The 26817-nt window shown below is 43.1% G+C and overlaps 1 long non-coding RNA gene across 1 annotated transcript; it reads right to left on the reverse strand.

Moving 5' to 3' along the window:
- Positions 1 to 236: 236 nt before the first annotated feature.
- On the reverse strand, positions 237 to 25873 carry LOC129465285 (uncharacterized). Its single transcript, XR_008651926.2, has 3 exons — positions 25491 to 25873; positions 24437 to 24577; positions 237 to 415 (listed from the first exon to the last, which is right to left on the reverse strand). It is a non-coding gene; the product is annotated as an uncharacterized lncRNA (long non-coding RNA).
- Between the last annotated feature and the right edge of the window lie 944 nt (positions 25874 to 26817).

The following is a 26817-nucleotide window of genomic DNA, read 5'->3' on the forward strand; positions in this document are numbered from 1 at the left end:
GCCAAAGAAGACTGAGCTTATTAACTACAGCTACAAAGCAGCTTTAATTTAGAAAGTAAAAATGGCACTTAATGTTAAAGCCCAAGACACCCTAGCAGGGGAGCATTAATGAGGCTGGTGAGGAGAGGAATTGAATGCTGGTGGAGTGGAATCGCTGGTCCTGGTGCTGTGGGACTCGACACCATGCTAGAGACCAGTGTCATGCTACTCAGGGGAAGCAAGGATGGGTCCCACCTTCTTTCTTACCTGGATGGAGACACTGGCTTAATACGCAATTCCACTTTGGTGACCTTAACTTGCTGCATGGTGCACCCATGGTTTGCCAGGTACTGTTCCAAGAAATAAGGACGCAGACATGAACAAAACAAAAGTGCTCTCAACCTTCTCGGGGCTTTCCACTTACAGCAAATGTTTTCTGTAGAAGACCAGAGAATAAATAATTGAGGCTTTGAAAGCCATATGGTCATAACTACTCAACTCTGCTATGGTAGCATGGAAGTACAATCAACAGTACATAAATGACTAGGCGTGACTATGTTCTAATAAAACTTTGTTTACCAAAGCAGGTGGTGGCTGAATTTGACCCACAGACAGTAGTTTGCTGACCCCAAGTCTAGAAAGCCACTAAACACAAACACAGTTAATAACTACAATTACAGGAGCCTGCTCTGTGTCAAGTACTGTTCTAAATGCTTTACAGATGTTTACTCACTTCATCCTCCCTAAAACCCTCTGAGCTAGTAGTAGTATGCCCACTTTACAGATGAAGAAACTAAGGCACAGAAAGGTTAATAACTTAGCCAAGGTCACACAAGCAGCAAATAGGATGCGCTAGATTTTGAACCCAGCAGCTCCAGAGTCTGCGTATGTGAGTATTGCACCAGCTCTCCCATGCTGTACTGCCTCTCAGAAAGTAGATATGGCAAATTGTGGCTGATGCTAGGAGGAAAAAGAAGAGCGAGAGAATAGCAGGTGGACCTACTGATTAGATGGGCTATCTGATTAGATGGGCTAATCAGAGATAGCTGAGAGTGAGCAGGAGCATGTGCCATCAGGAAACTAGTAGTGGAAAGAGAATAACATTCCAGGCTGGATCCGTTTTCTATTGCTGCGGTGCAAATTACCATAACCTAAGCAGGTCAAAACAACATAAATATGTTATCTTGTAGTTCTACAGGTCAGACTCCAGGGAAGCTCTCCTGGTTTTTCTGTTCTAGGTCTTACAAGGCCAAAATCAAAGTGCCAACTGGCCAGCCTCTTATCTGAAGCCTCTGGGAAGAATCAGCTACCAAGCTTATTCAGAATTGTGCCAGGTGTGGTGGCTCATGCCTGTAATCCCAGCATTTTGGGAGGCTAAAGCAGGCAGATCACATGAGTGCAGGAGTTCAAGACCAGCCTGGGCAACATGGCAAAACCCCATCTCTACAAAAAAGTATAAAAATTAGCTGAGTGTAGTGGTGCACGCCTGTGATACCAGCTACTCTGGAGGCTGAGGTGGGGGGGTCACCTAAGCCCGGGAGGTCAAGGCTGCAGTGAGCTGAGATTGCAGCTCTGCACTTCAGCCCAAACAGGAAGGGGAAAGGGGAGGGGAAGGGGAAGGGGAGAAGGATTGCTTGTGGCCGCAGATCTGAGTCTGGTTTCCTCACTGGTTGTGAGGGACTCTCCACTCCTGAGGCTGCCTGTACCCCTCACCAGGTGTCCCCTCTATCTCGAACCAGCTATCGTGCCTGAGTCCTTCTCATGCTCCTAATCTCATTGACTTCTTTCTACTCTGCCTCCAGCTGGAGAAACTTCTCTGCTATTAAGGGTTCATGTGATTAACTGGACCCATCTGGGTAAGAGAGGCTTCTCTAGGTTAGAGTCTGTAGCATTCATGACATCTGCAAAGTCCCTTCTGCTATGCCACATTAGATGTCACAGGTTATGGGGATTAGGGCATGGACATTGCTGGGGGCCCTGAGGAAACCACATGTGCAAAGGCCTTGGCATAGAATGGAAATAAGGCCAGTGTGGCTAGATGGGAGAGCAAGGAAAGAGCCAGGCACGGCCAAGCTGGAGAGGTGGCAAGGGCCGGCTGCTCCAAGGAGGCCTTGCAGACTGTGACACAAAGTGAGTTTTTGTCCTAAGTGCTATGGGAAGCTGTGAAAAGCTGGTACACAGGAGAGGTATTATATGATTCACATTTTTTAATGTTTAGCTGCTGAGGAGATAATAGATGGGGCCTGGTGGGGGCCAATTAAGTGGGTCACTGCAGTGGTCCAGATGCAAGGTGGTGGTGACCTGAGATGATGGTAGCAGTGGAGCTGGAGGGAAGGAGATTTGAAACACAGTTGTGGAGGAGACTTGTTTGCAGATGAGATGCAGGTGGTGAAGAAAGGAAAGATGATAAGAGTAAGAAGGAAAGACTTTTGGGAGAGCAGATGTGGGGCTGAAGATTAAGAGTTCAGCCTTGGACATGCACTGCCAAGATGGCTATTCAATATCCAGACAGTGCTATAAAGTAGGCAGATGCAGTCATCCCTTAGTATCTGCTGGGAATTGGTTCCAGGACACCCCACGGACACCAAAATCCACAGATGCTCAAGTCCTTTACACCAAATGGCATAGTATTTACATATAAACTACATACGTCCTCCCATTTACTTTAAATCATCTCTAGATTACTTATAATACCTAATACAATGTCAATGCTACATAAAGTGTTGTTGTACTGTATTGTTTAGGAAATAATGACAAGAAAAAGACTGTACATGTTCAGTACAGATACAAGTATCTTTTTAAAAAATATATTTTCAATCCTTGGTTGGTTGCAACCACTGATGCTGAACCTATGGACATGGAGGGTCAATTGTATATTATTTGGGAGGCAAGTAGGTGCCACAGGTTATGCTCATGCCAAAAAAAATTTCAGCCAATTCTTGTCACTGACTTCATTTGTTTGGATTAAGGTTTTCAGGCTCCAGAAGGATGCTACTGAGTGGCCAGCAAAGTGTTACACACTCAGACAACACGACTGCTCAGTTGTGTGGATCTGCAAGTGCTCTCATTAGGAGGTTGTGAGCCTGGAGGGAAGAGGGAGACACAGGAAGGGGCAGGGGCATTGTTGATGATGAAAGACAAGGCTACGGCACGTCCTGGGAGGTGGGGCCTGAGCAGGGAGGCATCTCAGGAGAACACTGTCAATTAGGGCCTGCATGAAGGATCTGAACCAAATCACCTTTGCTAAACCCAAATCCCTGACTGCAGAAACAAAGTCCTCAATTAAAGAGAAGCACAGAGATTTCTGTGGGGTGATTGTCAACCAACAGAGGGACAGAATACTGGCTTAGCAGAATCCATATCCACCTTTTGGCATGCCCAAAAGGTACATGCCCAGGTTCCCTGCAGGATGCCTCAGGCCTGATCAAAGAAGTCAGCATGACTTGGCACAGGCCTCAGCGTGCAGAAGTGTCCAGGTGGGCAGCAAAACTTTTATTACAGTTCCTAAGAATTATTTGCTCTGGATCCTCTCCTCCACCTGAAGATTTCCATGTGCCATTTCTTGCAAAAGTTTCCTTCCTTTTGGCCTGGTACAAACTCAAGGGCCAAAACTGCCTGGCTTTGTATTCCAGCTGTACCTTTTACTAGGAAACCTCAGGAAAGTCAGATTTATCTGTTCCTCAGATGTCTCATCTGTAAAACGGAGATGCGAACACTAGTACAGGCATGCCTCATTTTATTGTGCTTCACTTTATTATACTTCACAGATGTTGCATTTTTTTACACATTGAAGATGTGTGGCCACCCTGTGCCAAGCAATTCTATCAGTGCCATTTTTTTCAAAAGCATGTGCTCACTTCATGTCTCTGTGTCACATTTTGGTGCTTCTCACAATATTTCAAACTTTTTTTATTATTATATCTGCTAGTGTGATCAGTGGTCTTTGATGTTACTACTGTAATTGTTTCGGAGTACCACAAACCACAACCAAAGCAAGATAGTGCATAAAGGTCAACTCTGTGAGCTTTAATTCAAGAAGGAAAATGGAGGCCGGGCGCGGTGGCTGACGCTTGTAATCCCAGCACTTTGGGAGGCCGAGGCGGGCAGATCACGAGGTCAGGAGATCGAGACCACGGTGAAACCCCGTCTCTACTAAAAATACAAAAAATTAGCCGAGCGTGGTGGCGGGCGCCTGTAGTCCCAGCTACTCGGAGAGGCTGAGGCAGGAGAATGGCGTGAACCTGGGAGGCGGAGCTTGCAGTGATCCAAGACTGCGCCACTGCACTCCAGCCTGGGCAACAGAGCGAGACTCTGTCTCAAAAAAAAAAAAAGAAGGAAAATGGGAATCCACCAGAACCATGACAGACACCCCAAATCCTAGGGAGGAGAACTCATAAACAGCCCCTGTGATGGCATCCAGCTGATAAAAGTAAGTGAAGCCCCAGTACATGAGAGAAGCAAAGAACCTCCCTCTGTGACTCACCTCTCCACTGGGTGTTCAAGCAACTGGAGCTGAGGGAGAGCACTTTGTTTCTCACAAGCCCTGGAGCTAACTTGGAGAGAGGCTTGGAGATGCTGTGAAAGGAAGACACCAGGAAAAGCTGCAATCGTTTTCCCAGACCTGGGACTGAGAGGAGGATACCCTGTTAAATCCACACACAAACAAAGTCAACCATTCTTTGGTGACCCAGCAGTGTGGCTATGCAGGCATTTTAGTCTAGGGCTAGGGATTGGAGTACTTGCTCTGGAGGGAGGTAAGGGCCTCTACAGCCAGAAATATAGAAAGCTCCTCAGAAGTAGGTACCGGAATTGTGCTCTCCCCCATCACAGGCCTGGGGCAATAGGAGAGCTGCTACAGCTGCAGGTTTTCCTGGTGACAAGACTTGCAGCCTTGGTGACCTAGAAACAATCTGCATATGCCAGGGTGTCACAGCCTGCTGCTCTCCTGAGATTGTGGTACAGTGGGACCCTCTCTGCTCCATCCCCTGCCCCCCGGCATAAATCCAGGTATTCAGAGCACCTGCTTACCAGGACCAGAATCCTGACATGCCCCACCCTTCATGGACACAGATCATGGTACAATGGGGCCCTTTCCGCTCCACACCCAGGCAGATCTCCAGAGGCATTCAGAGCACCTGTTCACCTAGAATAGCAGCCTGAGCTGCCCCACCCTTTCTCTGCAGAGATCCTGGTGCAGGGTGGCCCTCTCTGCTCCACATCTGGAAAGATCTCCAGACATCTGGAGCACCCGCTTTCCTGGATTAGGAGTTTAGGCCACCACACATTCCCATCCAGAGAACTTTGGGCCAAGGATGTTTCCTAGCTCCAGGCCTAGACACACCTCTGGTCACTTGGTGGCCACCCAACTGGATTCTCCCTCAGTGCTGGTGCTTGTGCCTATCATTAGTGGACATGTAAGCAGACCTGCTATGTCCAGCTCCACCTGCCTTGCACTCCCCTCCCCCAACCCTGGGGGATAAGCAGGGAGCTCAGACCTCTTGTGTACTCCACACATCAGGCCATTGCCTGAAGCAACAGAGAGCTTTTCCCAGTAAGCAAATATCAAATATACACTCAGCTATGTTGGCCACAGCTGCCTCTTACCTATAAGCACAATCTACCAGCTTGTAGGTAGAACTACACAGCCTAATAAAAAAAACTGTCAACAGAAATGCATAGGAATATAGAAACAAACCAGAAAGATCCTATTCAGTATTTTCTACTGTAACAACCCCTAGGGAGGAGGGCAAAGAGAAAGGGAAAAACCTCAACGATAATATAAGGAAAGAAAGAAAAACAAAAAAAATTCTACCCAAAAGAAAATAATTATAAAAATATAAAGTGCAAGTGTCTCTGGATGAAAGGGAACCAGCACAATAATTCTGGCACCATGAATAATCTGAATATAGTGACAACACAAAAGTATCATGCTAGCTCTCTAACAGTGATCCCTAACTAAAATGGAAATGCAAAAATGACAGATGAAGAATTCAAAGCATGGATTGCAAGGAAGCTCAACAAGATGCAAGACAAAGTTGACACAAAGAAACTTCTAAAGCAATCCAGGAAATGAAGGAAGAAATAAACACCTTAAATAGAAATCAACCGGAGCTTCTGGAATTGAAAAACTCACTTAAGGAATTTCAAAATACAATTAAAAGCAGTGTCAATACACTGGACCAAGCAGAAGAAAGAATTTCAGAACCTGAAGACCAGGTTCTGAAAAATAAAGAAAAGGGAACTTTAAAAAATGAACAAAGTCTTTGAGAAATATGGGATTATGTGAATCAACCAAACCTACAAATATTGGCATTCCTGAGAGAGACAAAGGAAAAGAAAACAACCTGGAAAACATATTTGAGGGACTAATTCATGAAAATTTCCCTAATCTTGCTAGAGAGGTAGACATCCAATACAAAAAATCCAGAGAACACCTGTGAGATACTGTACAAAATGAGTACCACCAAAGCATATAGTCAGTCACCAGACTGTCCAAGGTCAACAATAAGGAAAAAATTTTTAAAGGAACCTAGAGAAAAAGGTCAGATCATGTACAAAGGGAATGCATCTGGTTAACAGAAGACTTCTCAGCAGAAACCTTACAAGCCAGGAGAGATTGGGAGCCTATTTTCAGCATTCTAAAAGAAAAGAAATTCCAGCCAAGAGTTTCATATACTGCCAAATTAAACTTCATAAGTGAAGGAGAAATAAAATGTTTTCTAGATAAGCAAACACTAAGGAAATTAGTTACCACAAGATCAGCCTTACAAGAGATCCTTAAGGGGGCTCTAAAAATGAAAAAAATGGAACAATATTGCTACCACAGAAACATACTTAAGTACATAGCCCACAGACTGTATGGAGGGACCACACGATAGAAACTACAAAGCAACCAGAAAACAATGTCACAATAGGATCAAAGCCTCACATATAAATATTAATGTAAATTAGTATTGGATGTAATGAATGTAAATAGTCTATATTTCCACATAAAAGGAACAGAGTGGTTAAGTTGGATTTTTTTAAAAAAGATCCATCCATCTACTGTCTTCAAAAGACTCATTATGTAAAAACACCCATAGGCTCAAAGTAAAGGGTTGCAGAAAAATCTACCATGCAAATGGAAAAAAATAAAAAAAAAAAGCAAGGGTCTTATACATTCTTATATCGGATAAAACAAACTTTAAACCAACAACAGTAAAAAAAAAAAAGTAAAAAACAGTAAAAAAAAAAAAAAAAAGGACAAAGAAGGGTATTATGTAACAATAAAGGGTTCAATTCGACAAGACTTAACTGTACTAAATGTATACACACCCAACATTGGAGCACCCAGATTAATAAAGTAAGTGTGTCTACACCTACAAAATGACTTACACAGCCACACAATAATGGTGGGGAACTTCAACACTGCACTGATACTATTAGAACATCAAGGCAGGAAACTAACAAAGAAATTCTGGACTTAAATTCAACATTTGACCAATTGGACATGATAGACATCTGTAGACTACTTCACTCATCAACCATGGAACACACATTCTTCTCACCTTCACATACAACACACTCCAAGATCGACTCCATTGTTTGGCCATAAAGCAAGTTTCAATAAATTAAAAAAAAATCAAGTCATACCAACCATACTCTTGGACAACAATGGAACAAAAATAGAAATCAATATCTAGAAGATCTCTCAAAACCACACAATTATATGGAAATTACAAACTATCTCCTGAATGACTTTTGGGTAAGCAATGAAATTAGAGGGGAAATCAAAAATTATTTAATATAAATTAAAACAGAAAAAACATACTAAAAATCTTTGGGATGCAACAAAAGCAGTGTTCAGAGGAAAGTTTATAGTGCTGAACACCTACCTCAAAAAGTTAGAAAGATTGAAAATTAATTATCTAACATCACACTATAGGAACTAGAAAAACAAGAACAAACTAACCGCAAGCAGGCAGAAAAAAAAAAAAACTAAAATCAGAGCTGAACTGAATGAAATTGAGATCCAAAAATCCATACAAATAATCAACTAAACCAAAAGTTGGTTTTTTGAAAGGATGAACAAGATTAATAGGCCCTTGTACTAGTTCATTCTGATGCTGCTAATAAAGACATACCCAAGACTGGGTAATTTATAAAGGAAAAAGGTTTAATTGACTCACAGTTTAGCATGGCTGAGGAGGCCTCAGGAAACTTACAATCATGGTGGAAGGGGAAGCAAGCATGTCCTTCTTCACGGGGCGGCAGGACAGAGAAGTGCCCAGCAAAAGGAGGAAACCTTCTTATAAAACCATCAGATCTCATAAGACTTGTTTGCTATCATGAGAACAGCGTGAGGGTAACTGCGCCCATGATTAAATTACCTCCCACCAGGAACCTCCCACAACACATGGGGATTATGTGAGCTACAAGTCAAGGTAAGATTTGGGTGGGGACACAGCCAAACCACATCAGCCCTAGCTAGATTAACAAAGAAAAAAGACTAGATGCCAATAAGCACAACCAGAAATGACAACAGTGGTATTACAACCAATTCCACAGAAATACAAAAGGTCCTCAGAGACTATTATGAATACCTCTATGTACACAAACTAGAAAATCTAGAGGAAATGGATAAATTATTAGAAATGCAAAATCTCCCAAGATTGAATCAGGAAGAAATTGCAACCCTGAAGAGACTGATATTGAGTTTTGAAATTGAATCTACAATTTAAGAAAACCTACCAACCAAAAAAAAAGCCCTAGACAAGATGTATTCATAGCCAAATTCTACCAGATGTGCAAAGACGAGCTGGTACCAAATCCTACTGAAACTATTCCATAACCTCGAAGCGGAGGGAGTCCTCCCTAACTCATTCTATGAAGCCAGCATAATCCTGATACCAAAACCTCACAAAGACATAATGAAAAAAGAAAATTACATGCCAATATCCCTGATAAACATAGATGCAAAAATCCTCAACAAAATACAAGTAGACAGCATCCAACAGTACATCAAAAAGTTAATTCGCCATGGTCAAAGAGGCTTCATTCCTGGGATGCAAGGTTGGTTCAACATATTCAAATCAATAAATGTGATTCACCACATGAACAGAATTAAAACTATTATTAATTATTGTTTATTAAAAGATATGCTCATCTCAATAGACAGAAAAAGCTTTTGACAAAATCCAACATTGCTTCATGAAAAAACCTTCAAGAAACTAGGCATTGAAGAAACATACCACAAAATAGTAAGAACCATCTATGACAAACCCATAGTCAACATCATACTGAATGGGCAAAAAGTGGAAGCATTCCCCTTGAGAATGAAAACAAGACAAGGCTGCCCACTCTTGCCACTCCTATTCAACACAGTACTGGAATTCCTAGCCAGGGATATCAGGCATAAGAATGAAATAAAAGCATCCAAATAGGAAAAGAAGAAGTCATGCTATCTCTCTTCACTGATGATATGATTTCATACCTAGAAAACCCTAAAGGCTCCACCAAATGGTTCCCAAAACTGATAAACAACTTCAGTAAAGTTTCAGGACACAAAAATCAATGTACAAAAATCAGTAACAAATCTATACACTAATAACATTCAAACTGAGAGCCAAATAAAGAATGTAATCCCATTTATAATAGTTACCAAAAAAATACCTGGGAATACATCTAACCAGGGAGATAAAAGATTTCTGCAAGGAGAACCATAAGACACTGATAAAAAGAAATCATAGACGACCAGGCATGGTGGCTCATGACTATAATCCTAGCACTTTGGAAGGCCAAGGCGGATGGATCACTTAAGGCCAGGAATTCTAGACCAGCCTGGCCAACATGACAAAAACCTGTCTCTAACAAAAAATACAAAAATTAGCTGAGTGCAGTGGTGTACAACTGTAGTCCCAGCTACAAGGGACACTGAGGCAGAAGAAACATTTGAACCCTGAAGGCAGAGGTTGCAGTGAGCCAATATTGTTCCACTGCACTCCAGCATGGGCAATAGAGTGAGATTCTGTCAAAAAAAGAAAAGAAAAAAAGGACAGGACAGGACAGAACAGGACAGGACAGGACAGGGAAGGGAAGGGAAGGGAAGGGCAGAGCAGACAATACAAACAAATTGAAAAAAATTCCATGCTTATGATAGGAAGAATCAATATCATTAAAATGGCCATATTGCCCAAAGCAATCTATAGATTCAATGTTATTCCTATCAAACTACCAGTATTACTATTCACAGAACTGAAAACAAAAGTTATTCTAAAATTTGGATGGAACTAAAAACAATTCAGAGTAGCCAAAGCAATCCTAAGTAAAAAGAACAAAGCTGGAGGCATCACATTACCCAATTTCAAACTATACTATAAGGCTACAGTAACCAAAATGGCAAGGTACTGGCACAAAAGAGGCACATAGACCAATGAAACAGAATAGAGAACCCCAAAATAAACCACAAACTACAGCCATCTGATATTTAACAAAGTGGACAAAAATAAGCAAGTGGGGAAAAGAGTATTCAGTAAATGGTGCTGGGATAGTTGGCTATCCACAGGCAGAAGAATGAAACTGGAAACCTACCTTTCACCATATATAAAAATTAACTCGGGATTAAAGATTTAATGTAAGACTTCAAACTGTAAGAATCCTAGAAGAAAACCTAGAAAACACTATTCTGGACGTTGGCCTTGGGAAAGAACTTACGACTAAGTCCTCAAAAGCAATTGCAACAATAGCAAAAATTGACAAGTGGGACCTAATCAAACTAAAGAACTTCTGTAGAGAAAAAGAAACTATCAAGAGTAACAGTCTATAGAATGGGAGAAAACATTTGCAAACTGTGCATCTGATGAAGGTCTAACATCCAGAGTCTATATGGAACTTAATTTAACAAGCAAAAATCAAATAACCCCATTAAAAAATGGGCAGAAGACATGAACAGGCACTTCTCAAGACGTAGAAGTGGCCCATGAACATATAACAAAATGCCCCACATCACTAATCATCAGAGAAAAGCAAATCAAAACCACAATGAGATGCCATTTCATACCAGTCAGAATGGCTATTATTAGAAAGTCAAAAAACAACAGATGCTGGCAAGGCTGCAGAGAAAAGGGAATGCTTATACACTGTTGATGGGAATGTAAATTAGTTCAGCCACTGTGGAAAGCAACTTGGAGACTTCTCAAATAACTTAAAACAGAACTACCATTCAACCCAGCAGTTCCATTACTGAGTATATATCCAAAAGAAAATAAATCATTATACCAAAAAGGCACATGAACTTATATGTTCATTCCAGCACTATTCACAATAGCAAAGACATGGAATTAACCTAAATGCCCTTCAACAATGAACTGAATAAAGAAAATATGATATATATACACCATGGAATACTACACAGCCATACAAAAGAATGATATCATGTTCTTTGCAGCAATATGGATGCATCTGGAGGCCATTATCATAAGAAAATTAACATGGGAACAGAAAACCAAATACCACATGCTCTGACTTATAAGTGGGTGCTAAACAATGAGTACTTATGGACATAAAAATGGCAATAATAGAAACTGGGGGCTACTAGAGGGGATAAGGAAGGAGCGGGGCAAGGGTTGAAAAACTACTGGGTCCTATGCTCAGTACCTGGATGACAGGATCAGTCGTGCCCCAAACCTCAGCATCATGCAATATATGCAGATAACAAATCTGCACATGTTCCCACTGGATGTAAAATGAAAGTTGAAATTATCTTTACAAAAAAAAAGGAGATATAAAATCCAGAAATCTGTTGAGCATGCAATCTATGTTTACAAATTCCATTTTTATGATAGTACTGACAGCTATCTGAGAGGGTTTTCTTGAAAACAATTAAATCGATTTAGAGATAAAGACCTACGCTGGGCACAGTGGCTCATGCCTATAATCTCAGCACTTTGGGAGGCCAAGGCAGGTGGATCCCTCAAGCCCAGGAATTCAAGACCAGCATGGGCAACTGGTGAAACCCTGTCTCTACTTAAAATACAAAAAGTTGGCAAGACATGGTAGCATGCACCTATAGTCCCAGGTACTTGGGGGGCTGAGATAGGAAGATTACAGGAGCCCAGAAAGTTGAGGCTGCAGTGAGCCATGATCATGTCACTGCACTCCAGGCTGGGTGATAAGTATGAGACCTCCATCTCCAAAACAAAAAAAGAGAAAAGAAATAGCCCAAAAATGTTGTATATGTTCTGACTGATCCACAAACCATTCATTACCCCATCTCGCTCCCCTTCCCTGGGCCTACCTATTCCCTGAGACACAACAATATTGAAATTAGGTCAATAAATTACCCTCCAATGGCCTCTAAGTATTCAAACGAAAGGAAGAGTCACACATCTCTCACTTTAAATCAAAAGGTAGAAATGTCCCCACTCAAAACAATCATTGTGAGGGTAGCACTTAAAGATGGTTGACTGGAGGCACCAGGCACTGACATCCTCCACAAAGAAAAACAAAAACAGTGAGTAGATCATCACACTTTGAATAGAGCATCTAAAAGAACACTGGAATTCAGCAAAGAAGTGATAGGAAATACCTGAGGCACACAAGGAGAGAAAAGTGGGGCAGCTGGCTCAGCTGGGATTGGCTGGGAGCCCAGAGATTTTCCCCAATGTGGGGAAATGATGATTGAGAGATCCCCACTGGTCCATATTCCCACAGCCAAATCTTGCAACCTTTGTGACAGGAAAGCCCCTTGATCCTCACAGGCCAGCCCTGAGACTAGCATAAGAAACTACCTGGAGTCTACATGACAGCATTGCTCCAGAGAGGGAGCTCACCCTAGGTCTCACATAACTCCCAAGAATGAAGCAGCTGCAGCATGATGCCATTTTGAGAGCCCACCTCCCACCAGACTGTATTCTGCCCTAGGGCCCAATAGCCCCTGCATCTCCACTGATATACCCCCGTGTTCACCCAGAGAGCTACAGGACCCAGCAGTGCAGCTGGGTCTCTGGCATGCTAGCCCATACAATGTCCTACACCTTGGGGAAAGAGTGGTGCAGTGTACCAGGGAGGCTGCCATGAGGACAAAGGCAGTCAAAGCAAGTGGTCTCCAGAGCCTGAGAACTACCAGCCTGCAGGCCACTACCACTAATAGCAACCCCGCTCCCTCAGCAGCAGTGCTGCCATGCACTTGCATGTGCCCTGAGCACAGGCTCTTCTCACCTGCTGCTGCTGCTGCCACCACTACCCAAGCATTCCGCCCAGAGGCCTGGGGATTGCCTATCCCTACCCACCACAGCCTGTGCCAATGTATGCAATCAGATGGACCTAAGGACAGGCCTTCTCTGCCTACCACCACCTCTCCCACAGCTCAAGCATGCCACCTGGGGATCACCTCATCTCATTCCATCATCACCCTGGGCACACACACACATTATCAGGTCTGACAAAAGACTCAGCCCATCTGCAATTGGCTCCTGAGCATGCTGTCTGGGGGCCTAGGGATCACCATAGCCTAGGCCCATGGGCACCATTGGGGGACCTGAGGACAGGCCTGTCCCACCCAGCCACCTCCCCCATTGCTTGAGCATATCCTCTGGGGACTGGAGACAGCCTCACCCATCATTCACCTTGGCTGTGTGCACACACAATCAGGGGGCCTAACAATGAACCCAGAACTCCTGCTGCCTGCACATAAACATGCCATCCAGAGGCCTGGGGATCATCCTGCCCTGCCCACTACAGCCCAACCTGAACACACCATTGAGAGGCCTGAGGACAGACCCATCCTGCCTAGCATCATCCCTCCCAGTGCTCAAGCACACCACCCAAGCATCTAGAGATCACCTAACCCCATTTGTCATGCTGGGCATGTGCATACACCATCAGGAGGCCTGATGGATCCAAAATGCCTGTTGTCATTGCCCAAGCATATTAATTAGAGGCCTAGGGATTGACCCACCCTGCACATCATGGCTTGTGCTATATGTACCATCAGGGGGCCTGAGGATAGGCCCACACCATCTAATGCCACCCTCCTCCAGTGTCCAAGTGCATTATCTGGGGACCTGGAGATTACCCTGCCTCATCCACCACTGATGACACCTGTGTACTCCTCCTGCAGGCCTACCAAGGTTGAACCAGAAAGAAATGGAAAACCTGAATGTCATAAAAATTCTCCCAACAAAGTAAAGTCCAGGAACAGATGACTTTACTGCCAAGTTCCACCAAACTTAAAAAGAAGAATTAACATAATTCTTCTCAAATTATTCCAGAAAATGGAAGAGGAGGGAATTATTCTGTACTCATTCTATAAGCCCAACATTACCCTGATACCAAAACCAGACAAGGACAAAACAAAAAAAGAAAACTATAGACCAACATCTCTGATGAACACAGATGCAAATATCCTCAACAAAATGCTAGCAAGCCAAATTCAGCAAGACTTTAAAAAGATAATACATCATGATCAAATGAGACTTATTCTAGGCATGAAAGAATGGTTCAACATATGCAAATCAATAAACAGGATACATTACATCAACAGAACAAAGGACGAAAACCATGTGATCATCTCAATAGATGCACAAAAAGCATTTCATAAAATTCAACATTCATTCATGGTGAAAACTTACAATAAATTAGGAACAGAAGGAACATACCTCAACATAATAAAGGTAATATATGAAAAACCCACAGCTGACATAATATTGAATGGGGAAAAGCTGAAAGCCTTTCCTCTAAGAATTAGAATAAGATAAGGATGCCCATTTTGACCACTCCTATTCAGCATAGTACTGGATGTCCTAGCCAGAGTAATTAGGCAACAGAAAGAAAGAAATAGCAAACAAGTTAGAAAAGAAGTCAAATTTTCCCTCTTTGCAGATGACATGATCTTATATTTAAAAAAACCTGAAGACTCCATAAAAAAAAAACAAAATAAACTTACAAAAGTCAGTTGCCTTTCTCTTTTTTCCTTTTTTTCTTCTTCTTTTGTTTTTTTTTTTTTTTTTTTTTTTTTTGAGACGGAGTCTCACCCTGTCACCCAGGCTGGAGTGCAATGGCATGATCTTGGCTCACTGCAAACTCTGCCTCTCAGGTTCAAACGGTTCTCCTGCCTCGGCCTCCCAAGTAGCTGGGATTACAGGCACCCACCACCACACCCAGCTAATTTTTGTATTTTTAGTAGTGACAGGGTTTCACCATGTTGGCCAGGCTGGTCTCAAACTCCTCACCTAGTGATCCACCCGCCTCCACCTCCCAAAGTGCTGGGATTACAGGCATGAGCCACCATGCCCGGCCAGTTGCATTTCTATATACAAACAATGAACTGACACAAGAACAGAAAACAAAACACTGCATGTTCTCACTCATAAGTGGGAGTTGAACAATGAGAACACATGGACACAGAGAGAGGAACACCACCCACTGGGGCCTGTTGGGGGATGGGGCAGGGGGAGGGATAGCATTAGGAGAAATACCTAATGTAGATGATGGGTTGATGGGTGCAGCAAACCACCATGGCATATGTATACCTATAATATTTTATAATACAAACCTGCACATTCTGCACATGTACCCCAGAACTTAAACTATAAAAAATATATATAGAATACAAGCTTAAAAAAAAGAAACAAACAAAAGGTAATCCCATTTATAATAGCATAAAAACAAACAAAACACCTAGGACTAAATTTAACCAGGGAGGTGAAAGACCTCTACATGGAAAACTACAAAACACAGCCAACTGATTTTCAACAAAGATGCCAAGAACATACACTGAGGAAAGGACACCCCCTTCAATGAGTGGTACTGGGAAAACTGGGTATCCATATGCGGAGAATGAAACTAGACTTCTGTGTCTCACCATATGTAAAAATTAACCCAAAATGGATAAAAGACTTCACAGTAAAAATCTAAGCTATAAAGCTACTTGAAGAAAACAGGGGAAACACCCTGCTCTAGGCAAAGATTTTATGGCTGAGACCTCAAAAGCACAGGCAATAAAAACAATAGACAAATGGGACTACATTAAACTAAAATGCTTCTCCACAGCAAAGTAAACAATCAACAGAGAGAAGAGACAATCTGTTGAATGACAGAAAATATTTGCTAAGTATTCATCCAACAGGAGACCAATATTCAGAATATATTTTTAAAAACTCAAACAATTCTACAGCATAAAAACAACCCCATTTAAAAAGTGGGCAAAGGATCTGAATAGACATTTATCAAAAAAGATACACAAACAGCCAACAGATATATGAAAAAAATCACTAATCACGGAAATGTAAATTAAAACCACAATAAAATATCATCTTACCCCAGTTGGAAATAGCTATTACCAAAAAGGCAAAAAAAAAAAAAAAAAAAAACAGATGCTGATGTGGGTGCAGAAAATAGGGAACTCTTATACAACTGTTGATGGAAATGTAAATTAGCACATCCATTATTGAAAACAGTATGGAGATTTACTAAAAAAAACTACAGATAGAACTACCATATAATCCAATGATACCATGACTATTTATCCAAAGGAAAGGAAATTGGTATATCAAAGACTCCCATGTGTTTTACGGCACTATTCACAACAGCAAAGATATGGAATCAACCTAAGTGTCCATCCACAGATTAATGAATAAAGAGAATATGGTATATATATGCAATGGAATATTATTCAGCTATTAGAGGAAATGAAATCCTGTCATTTACAAAAACATGATGAAACTGGAGGCCATTATGTTACGTGAAATAAGCCAGGGACAGAAAGACAAACACTGTATGTTCTCATTCATATGTGGAAACTAAAAAAGTTGATCTCATGGAAGCAAAGAGTAGAATGATAGTTCCCAGAGGCTGGGAAGAATGTACGGGTGGTTAAAGAGAGGTAGATTAATAGGTACAAACATTAAAACAAGAAATATAGAAGAAATAAGTCCCAATGTTTGGTAGCACATTAGGGTGACTATAGTTAACAACAATGCGTTGGGTATCTCAAAGTAGCTAGAAGAAAGTATTTGAAATGTTCCTAACACAAAGAAATGATAAATGCTTGAGGTGATGGATGTCCTAAGTAAACTGACTTGATCATTACACATTCTGTGCATGTATCAAAATATCACATGTACCCCATAAATATGTACAAACATTATGTTTCAGGAAATAAATACAAAAGCTAAAAATAATTAAGCATAGTGAGGAAAGCATGTCAAAACACCAGATAAGCTGATAGCTAGGCCCGGATTGCCCCCAAACAGCTAATTCAAGTTGTGAATCCAAATGAAAAGTTCCTGCAGGAAATGAAAAGTGCCACTCCAGTGAACTCACAAATGATAAGAAAGCAAAGCAGCCTTATTGTCGATGTGAAGAAAGTTTTAGTGGTCTGGATAGATCAAACCAGCCACAACATTCTCTTAAGCCAAAGCCTAATCTAGAGGAAGGCCCTGACTTTAATTCTATGAAGGCTGAAAGAGGTAAGGAAATAGCAGAAGAAAATCTGGAAGCCAGGAGAGGTTGGTTCAAGAGGTTTAAGGAAAAAAAAAGCCCTCTCTATAACATAAAAGTGCAAGCTGAAGCAGCAGGTGCTGACACAGAAGCTTCAATAAGTTACTCAGAAGATCTAGTTAAGATCATTGATAAAGGTGGCTACACTAAACAACAGATTTTAATTGTAGATGAAACAACCTTGGTATGGTTTGGCTGTGTCCCTATCCAAATCTTATCTTTAACTGGTAGTTCCCATAATCCCCACATGTCATGGGAGAAACCCAGTAGGAGGTAATTGAATCATGGGGGTGGTTACCCCCATGATGTTCTCGTGATAGTGAGTGAGTTCTCACGAGATCTGATGGTTGAGGGGCTTTTCTCCCTTTTGCTCAGCACTTCTCCTTGCTGCTGCCATGTGAAGAAGGATGTGTTTGCTTCCCCTTCTGCCGTGATTGTAAGTTTCCTAAGGTCTCCCCAGCCATGCTGAACTGTGAGTCAATTAAACCTCTTTCCTTTATAAATTACCCAGTCTTGGGTATGCCTTTATTAGCAGCATGAGAATGGACTAATGCAAACCTTCTGTTGGAAGGGAATGCCATCTCGGACTTTCATAACTGGAGAGAAGTCAATCCCTGTCTTCAAAGCTTCAAAGAACATGCTGATTCTCTTGTTGGGGGCTAATGGAGCTCATGACTTTAAGTTGAAGCCAATGCTCATTTGCCATTCTGAAAATCCTAGGGCTCTTAAGAATCATGCTAAATCTACTCTGCCTGTGCTCTATAAATGGAATAACAAAGCCTAGATGAAAGCATGTCTGTTACAGCATGGTTTACTGACTGTGTGAAGCTCACCGCTAAGACCTACTGCTCAGTAAAAAAAATTTTCAAAATACTACTGCTCATTGACAGTGCACCTAGTCACCCAAGAGCTCTGATGGACATGTAGAAAGAGATGAAATCCATTTTCATGTCTCCTAACACAACATTCATTCTACATCCCATGGATCAAGAAGAAATTTCAATTTTCAAATCTTATTATTAAAGAAATACATTTCATAAGGCTATAGATACCATAGACAGTTATTCTTCTGATGGTTCTGTGGAAAATACATTTAAAACCTTCTGGAAAGGGTTCACCATTCTAGATGTCATTAAGAACATGCATGATTCATGGGAGGAGGTCAAAATATCAACATTAACATGAGTTTGGAAGAAGTTGATTCCAACTTTCATGGATGACTTGAAGGGGTTGAAGACTTCGCTGGGGGAAAGTAACTGCAGATGTGGTGGAAATAGCAAAGAGAACTAGAATTAGAAGTGGAGCTTGAAGATGATGTGACTGAATTGCTGTAATTTCACGATAAAACTTTAACAGCTGAGCAGTTGCTTCTTAGGGATAAGCAAGGAGAGTGGTTGTTTCAGATGCCATCTACTCCTGATGAAGTTGCTGTGAATATTGTTGAAATGACAACAAAAAGATTTAGAATTTTACATCAATTTAGTTGATAAAGCAGTAGCAGGATTTCAAAAAATTGACTCCAATTTTTTTTAACAAAAAGTTATGCTGTGGGTAAAATGGTATCAAACAGCATTGCATGCTATAGAGAAATTGTTCATGAAAGAGTCAATCAATGTGGCAGACTTAATTGTTGTCTGATTTAAAGAAATTGCCTCAGCGACTCCAGTCTTCAGCAACCACCACCCTTATCTCTCAGCAGCCATCAACATCAAAGCAAGACACTCCACCAGCAGAAAGATTACTACTCACTGAAGGCTTAGGTGATTGTTAGCATTTTTAGCAATAAAGTATTTTTAATAAACATATGTATATGTATACACAATGCTATTATATGCTTAACAGACTACAGTATAATATAAACATAACTTTTATATTCACTGAGAAACAAACAAAGAAAAACCATGCGTGACTTGCTTAGTTGCAATATTCACTTCACTGTGGTGGTCTGGAGCTGAACCTGAAATATCTCCACAGTAGGCCTGTACTGAGGAGTTTCACTTCCTGGATAGCAATGTGAATTCTACAGACCTATTCCCCGGTGAAACAAGCCTACCTGGTAAAACTATTTAAAAAAAAAACAACCAACCATTTAAAGTCTCTGAAAACTGTCCTAAGGGCATATAGCAAATGAAGTAGCATTTATTCAAGGAAATCTACTAAAACTCAGTAAGAACTGCAAGAGTCTGTGACTTGAACCACAACCCCCCTCTGTCTCCCATCCAGCTCAGCTCCCATCCCTCTCATCCACCCTGGGCAGCTGTGGCCAAGAAGATGGGGGTCCCTCTCCTCTCAAGTCCTAAACCAAGGGTGTAACTCACCAGGAGAAGCAGGCTGCCATCTCCAGTTGAAGAAGTTAAATTCCTGGTGAGTGCAGTCAAGAAATCAGGGGCTCCCTTCTTCCATCCAACCTCCATTCATAGCACAGAGCTCTACCCTCCATGCTCATCAGGCCAAGAATCCTGAGGCCTCAATTGCCCTTGCCCCAGCTCAGTCAGAAGGCAGAGGTTTCACACCAATAGGGGCAAACCGAGAAGACCAAAGACTAGTGCCTCACCCACTGCCTTGAGTGGTGGCTCAGGGATTTTGCCCAGGGTGAGAAGCAGACCCCCAAAGGAAATGACTTAATTTGAAACAGAGAAAAATTTCAGGCCTAAGGGCACTTTCAGAAACAATGGAGATTTTGGTGCCAAAAAAATAAGACAAGGCTGGTGGTTCTTCTCAATTAATAGCAATCAGCTAAACCATAGGCCAGCTAGTTCACCAGGGAGAACCAGGGAAAGAGACAGCTAAGAAGAGCCCTACTGGAGTCAGAAGAAACCTCAAACACTGACCTCAAAAACTACCTCTTGGATTAAACCACAGAGTAATCTATGCCCCAGGGCATTGTTGAAATAATATAGCAATCAGCTGGCAATTAGTGGCGCCTAATAGCTGGGTGTGTTACCAAATGAGGCAGACAGTTTCTTTTTTTTTTTTTCGGAGACAGAGTCTCTGTCGCCCAGGCTGGAGTGCAGTGGCACGATCTCGGCTCACAAGGCAGACAGTTTTACAGAGATCAGAGAAGGAGATAAAGCCATCATTCTCAGTAAACTATCGCAAGGACAAAAAACCAAACACCGCATGTTCTCACTCATAGGTGGGAATTGAACAATGAGAACACATGGACACAGGAAGGGGAACATCACACACCGGGGACTATTGTGGGGTGGGGGGAGGGGGGAGGGACAGCATTAGGAGATATACCTAATGCTAAATGACGAGTTAAGGGGTGCAACAAACCAACATGGCACATGGATACATATGTAACAAACCTGCACATTGTGCACATGTACCCTAAAACCTAAAGTATAATAATAATTAAAAAAAAAAAAGCGAGAGCCCTGTAAAAACAACCTTATCTCAGGGAGATTGTAGATGTGGCCTTTACTCTGGGCCTCAATCATTTTGGTTTTCCTCTATGAATAAAGGAGGTCAATATTTAAAGTGAATACTGCAGGGACTAAGGACAACTCTAAATTACCGCATTTGGGGAATTATGCTCAAATTAGATAACGTTTAGCAAAGCACTTTACAAACTGTAAAGTATACCATGTATATTGAGCAGCATTATTACTTAACAGGGCAACCAATAGAAGGTAGAAATTAAGAACATAAATTCTAGTGTGGGGCATGTGGTTCAAGACCCTTCCTAACATTGAAGGTTACCTAACTTCTCTAAGATTCAGTAATCTTATCTGTGAAATAGATCATGTATCTTCCAGGGAAAGTATTTGTAAAGTCCTAAGACATTGCCTGGTACGAACAGTGACAGTTGTAGCAAAACATACAGTAGTGCTAATATCCAACTACGTCCCAAACCCAAATCTGAAAATAGAAAATTGATGCTAATTCATTAATTTGTTGGAAGTAAATAAGACCTATGGAAATAGACACCTGCCACTTTTTAAAAATTCAGTCATTGGTCTGTTAAATGTTACTAGTACGTTTGCATATTTCCAATGTTCTCAAAAAGTTTCACTTTGTAAAGGTAGTTCTAGGGTGCATCCGAAGGGTATTTGCTGATGGTGCACAGTGATGTACATCGTAGTGCTTTTGATTGACATAGAAAGACTTCCGACAGTTTCTCAAAGGCACTAAACGATTCAAACGATTATTCTTTTGTCCTTCAACTTGTCTTTAATACAGATCAGGTGAACATTATTTAGCTGGAGCCATGTTGCTTCTGGCAGAAACACTGGGTGACTTTTTGCGTTTATACCTTAGGTTGGTCCCTGCCTGACCACTTTGTTCTCCAGATGAAAAGGTGACTCAATTTCCATAGAAGAAATGGTTTGATGGTTTCAGCCCATGCAAGAGGAAAGCAACGCAGCTTACTCTTTTTTAAGCAAGCTGCCCTAGGAGTTTTCTTTGACTGCAGACTCTAAAATGGAATTAATGTCTGAGTGATGGCCTTTACTAGATATTTTGTAGATAATAAATCATCCCCGAACACCCAAATTTAGTGAGATATACCACATTCTGTGTACGCATTAATTCTTTACCTACTGAATTCTCTTAACTTTACCTACTGAAAATATCCCCAGTAAAATAATGCTTCATTCTTTTTTACATCCCCAAGTATAAATGACTTTTTTTGCTGCATGTTGGCGGGTGGAGTGGATCTGACTTTTGTTATGAAACAGTTTCTTCAGTTCTTGTTGTTAAGTAGCTTTTCCCAAGAAATATATTAAGTTTGCTAGACTATGGAGTACATTTATTCCCTCACGGTTTACATTTTTTAAGCATGCATATCACCAGCCTATGCTCTTTTAGCTAAAAGTGAGGTCTCTGGGCCATTGCTCTGGCTGAAGTCTGCCATCAGGCACCTCCCCAACCCCACCTCCACGCTCACACTCAGGCCTCCATCATCTCTCACCCCCACCTCCACGCTCACACTCAGGCCTCCATCATGTCAACCCCACCTCCACGCTCACACTCAGGCCTCCATCATCTCACCCCCACCTCCACGCTCACACTCAGGCCTCCATCATCTCTCACCCCCACCTCCACGCTCACACTCAGGCCTCCATCATGTCAACCCCACCTCCATGCTCACACTCAGGCCTCCATCATCTCTCACCCCCACCTCCACGCTCACACTCAGGCCTCCATCATCTCAACCCCACCTCCACGCTCACACTCAGGCCTCCATCATGTCAACCCCACCTCCACGCTCACACTCAGGCCTCCATCATCTCTCACCCCCACCTCCACGCTCACACTCAGGCCTCCATCATGTCAACCCCACCTCCACGCTCACACTCAGGCCTCCATCATCTCAACCCCACCTCCACGCTCACACTCAGGCCTCCATCATCTCTCACCCCCACCTCCACGCTCACACTCAGGCCTCCATCATCTCTCACCCCCACCTCCACGCTCACACTCAGGCCTCCATCATGTCAACCCCACCTCCATGCTCACACTCAGGCCTCCATCATGTCACCCCCACCTCCACGCTCACACTCAGGCCTCCATCATGTCACCCCCACCTCCACGCTCACACTCAGGCCTCCATCATGTCAACCCCACCTCCACGCTCACACTCAGGCCTCCATCATCTCAACCCCACCTCCACACTCACACTCAGGCCTCCATCATGTCAACCCCACCTCCACGCTCACACTCAGGCCTCCATCATCTCACCCCCACCTCCACGCTCACACTCAGGCCTCCATCATCTCTCACCCCCACCTCCACGCTCACACTCAGGCCTCCATCATGTCACCCCCACCTCCACACTCACACTCAGGCCTCCATCATCTCTCACCCCCACCTCCACGCTCACACTCAGGCCTCCATCATGTCAACCCCACCTCCATGCTCACACTCAGGCCTCCATCATGTCACCCCCACCTCCACGCTCACACTCAGGCCTCCATCATCTCTCACCCCCACCTCCACGCTCACACTCAGGCCTCCATCATGTCAACCCCACCTCCACGCTCACACTCAGGCCTCCATCATCTCAACCCCACCTCCACGCTCACACTCAGGCCTCCATCATCTCAACCCCACCTCCACGCTCACACTCAGGCCTCCATCATCTCAACCCCACCTCCACGCTCACACTCAGGCCTCCATCATCTCAACCCCACCTCCACGCTCACACTCAGGCCTCCATCATGTCAACCCCACCTCCACGCTCACACTCAGGCCTCCATCATCTCAACCCCACCTCCACGCTCACACTCAGGCCTCCATCATGTCAACCCCACCTCCACGCTCACACTCAGGCCTCCATCATGTCAACCCCACCTCCACGCTCACACTCAGGCCTCCATCATCTCAACCCCACCTCCACGCTCACAATCAGGCCTCCATCATCTCAACCCCACCTCCACGCTCACACTCAGGCCTCCATCATGTCAACCCCACCTCCACGCTCACACTCAGGCCTCCATCATGTCAACCCCACCTCCACGCTCACACTCAGGCCTCCATCATGTCAACCCCACCTCCACGCTCACACTCAGGCCTCCATCATCTCACCCCCACCTCCACGCTCACACTCAGGCCTCCATCATCTCAACCCCACCTCCACGCTCACACTCAGGCCTCCATCATGTCAACCCCACCTCCATGCTCACACTCAGGCCTCCATCATGTCACCCCCACCTCCACGCTCACACTCAGGCCTCCATCATCTCTCACCCCCACCTCCACGCTCACACTCAGGCCTCCATCATCTCTCACCCCCACCTCCACGCTCACACTCAGGCCTCCATCATGTCAACCCCACCTCCACGCTCACACTCAGGCCTCCATCATCTCAACCCCACCTCCACGCTCACACTCAGGCCTCCATCATGTCAACCCCACCTCCATGCTCACACTCAGGCCTCCATCATGTCACCCCCACCTCCACACTCACACTCAGGCCTCCATCATCTCTCACCCCCACCTCCATGCTCACACTCAGGCCTCCATCATCTCTCACCTGGACTGATGCTGCAGGCTCCTCACTGATCCCCCTGCCTCCAGCCGCAGGCCCCTATAAGCTGAAAGAAGCTTCCAGGGTAGGGCAAAAGGTGAGTGCAAAGTATTACTCCTTCCCAGTAAGTTCAAAACAAGTGAGATTCTGCAAACAATAGAGAAAGGATGACTAGGGACATGTTCAATATTCCTTCCTCCTCATGAACCTTTATAGTGAACAATTGTCAACAGGCAACCTTTCACTCTGACAAAGTGGGCACCAGCAAGAGGTTATGTTTCTTTTTAGTTTAAATTTTGTGAAATGCATTTAGGACTGACATAAAGTAATCCTATCTTTCTTTACTGAGAAACTGACAGTGAACTGTACTTTTATGCCTACAGGCTAGAAGTCCTCTATTCCCACATCTGAGCCCTACTGGACAATGCTTCAAAAGCAAGTAGCTGCAGGCCAGGTTATCTATAAGGACCTACTGTTAAGCTATTAATATCCTTCAACCTTGAAAAGCCACCTGAAGCACCACTCAGGAGTGAATTTGATATTGTCTCCACCAGGAGTGGGAGGGGAAATGGCAGCTACAGTGAACATACTACTCTCTTCCAGCCCTGTCAGGTTCTAACCTCCAGTGTGCCTGACCTAGCTTGTACCAGCTTGAGAGAGGTGACTTAAATTTTCAGGAAGTTTGTGAGTCAGTTGTTAAACAAAGCCATTATTAAAAACTAAGTTACATAAACTTACAATGAAATAAATTGAAATAAATTATAGAAAAAAGATAATAATTATTGGAAACTCATCACTTTCTAATTATTTTATTTCCCTTTGTAATTGTCTATACTCGAGGTTACTTGCATCTGCTATTATCTCATTGGAGAAAATACCATTAATATATGATGGTGCACTACCAAGCATCTCTTCCCAACCTCATCTTCAGTACTATCATGTTGGCAGCTTGACATCAGCCATACTGGGAGTGGCTGCACCATAAAAATCAGAAGATAACACAAATCACAGGCCTCCATCCCCCTTCGGCAGAAAAGGTTGTTAACATTTCTGAGCACACCTGTGGGTCTAACCCATCCTCAATGGTCAGGATTCCATAGAGTAGTCAAGCAGCTTCCCCTGTCTCTTCTACCATAGGGGATATAGCTCCTGGAAACAGTGATTGATCCAGGAAAGATCACGTGATCCAAACAGGGCTCATCAGAGATCTTTGGAAAGGGGATAAATATGGATGCTGCTAGAGGAAAGGTCCTTCTCCCTTTGAGATCATAAGCTGAAACGTTCGTGTTACCCTGGAGTGGCTGGAGATCTTCATGTAGAGGAAGCATGTCAGAAACCAACAAAGAAGAAACTAGAGAAAAGAAAGAGAACATTTGTGATGTCATTTGAGCACCTAGATCCACCTATACCTGAAACTGGAACCAATTCCTGGAATTTTCAGATATTTAAGAGAAAAAAACTTTGGGGGCTTAAGAAAGTATAAGTCATGTTTCCGTCTCTTGTAACTGAGAAAGTTCTGACCTGTCTACCTTTCTTGGTAGGATTCAAGTAGACCCTTGGGCTCTAATTTAGGTTGTGTACTTTTCAAAGAGTAAAAAATGTTCAGCCAGCTGCCAGGAAGGAATAGGAAGAAACAGCAGAGAGCAAGGCCAGCCTCCTGCCAACTGAGTACACCCTAACAGTACAACTGTTGGCGAAAGTGCTCTGAAGATGCCTTAACGGAACCTCCATTCCCAATACCCAGGCACAGAAAACACAAAAAGTCAAACATGCCCTAATCACTAAGACCTCTGGATCCTAACCTCACCCCAAGAGGTTAAGGCTCCATGGGTCCAGGATGGGACAAATGAATTAGTATTTCTATCAGGTTTTAGGTGATGCTGATGCAGCTGGTCCAGGGGCCACACTTTGAGAACTGTAATTTGTACATTGGAAACATAGATGTAGAAGACAAAAGCTTCAAGAGCAGGAAAGAGGAGGACACTCCCCAGACCCTATTCTTCCTCCCCTGGTTATGGTTCAATACATAGAGTGGGCCCCCAGGGGTCGTATTTGTGCCACTTGACTCTGCCTCTTGTTCAGCACTGATCAAAGTCGAGCCAACTTAATGGTTTTTCCCAAGAATTTGAAACTTAGAAGGAGAGAGACAGAGACTGGATGCCATCGTAGCTGACTCTCAAAAGTGGCAACCTAGAAAGTTGATCCAGAAGGATGCAGAGGCATCCATGTGTATTAAGAATAGAAGCTCTAAAGTCAGCCTGCCTGGGTTCTAACCTCCCTGCCCCCAGTAGCTCAGTGGCAAAATGGGGATGATAAAAATGATAACGACTTCATGGAGTTGCTGTGAAAAGTAGATCAGATGACATTTTTGGCCCTGAGCCTGGCAT

This window comes from Symphalangus syndactylus, chromosome 2 (genome assembly GCF_028878055.3).
Source record: "Symphalangus syndactylus isolate Jambi chromosome 2, NHGRI_mSymSyn1-v2.1_pri, whole genome shotgun sequence".
NCBI lineage: Eukaryota > Metazoa > Chordata > Mammalia > Primates > Hylobatidae > Symphalangus > Symphalangus syndactylus.